Raw genomic sequence first — 1,063 nt, 5'->3', positions numbered from 1 at the left:
CTCCCAAATGGGCGCCCAGAGACGCCGAGCCCCAGCCGTGCTGGAATCCGTCCTTTTATTTGAGCTCTTCCGGTAACGCTGCCACTGCTGAGATGCCATTCCGGGCGGACACCACCCAACCCCACCATTTCCCCTCGTGAACAAACCCATAATTTCTAGCACTCCTTCCGCCTTCCACCCCGCTTCGGCCCCTTCAAGTCACGGATGGGCGGGCGCGGGCCTCTGTGCCAAGGCAACGTGGGTGACCATGGCGCTGCCCTGGCCGCCTGCCCAGCTATGTCTGCAGCAGAGGAGCCAGGCAGGCACCCTGATGCCAGGCAAGCAAGCCGCTGCCTTCCAGCTCCTTAGGTCTCTGTCTCTAACCCCCGCTGGCATCTCTCACCAACTGCTGAGATGTCTCCTGCTCTGGACTGGGGCCAGTGAATCCCCGCCCCCCCCCGAGTCCCACTCCCACCCCAGCCAATGTGAGCACAAATGAGCCGCCAAAGGCCGAATCCGAGGCGGCCCAGAGGCCATGGGACTGCTCAGTGATGCCTCTAAGCCAGTGATGGCGAACCTTCTGAGCTCGGCGTGTCAGCATTTTGAAAAACCTTAACTCTGGTGCCGTGTCACATGTAGAAACTTTTTGATATTTGCAACCATAGTAAAACAAAGACATATATTTGATATTTATTTTATATATTTAAATCCCATTTAACAAAGAAAAATCAACCAAAGAAATGAGTTCACATGTCACGTCTGACACGCGTGTCCTAGGTTCGCCATCACTGCTTCTAAGCGGCTGTCCTGCTCCCGTCCCGAGCAGTTAAAGCAAGGGCAGCGGTGCCTGCAGAGGCCCGAGACAGCAACGTGGGCGCTGAATGTGGCCTCGCCTGGAAGCGCAGGAGAAACTGAGTCCTGATCCGCCAGTGAACCGGCTGAAGTCACGTGGTGTTCATCCCAGGGCCCAGGGCTCCCTAAGGAGCTCCGAGCTCCCAGCTCCATGGGAAAGGCAAAGTCGCCTGCGGGGTGAGCAGGCCAAGGGGTGACAGACGCCCGTGTTTTCATAAAAGGAACCAGGCCG

Source organism: Myotis lucifugus, unplaced genomic scaffold (genome assembly GCF_000147115.1).
Source record: "Myotis lucifugus unplaced genomic scaffold, Myoluc2.0 scaffold_1206, whole genome shotgun sequence".
NCBI lineage: Eukaryota > Metazoa > Chordata > Mammalia > Chiroptera > Vespertilionidae > Myotis > Myotis lucifugus.
Note: the sequence above shows the minus strand (reverse complement) of the source record.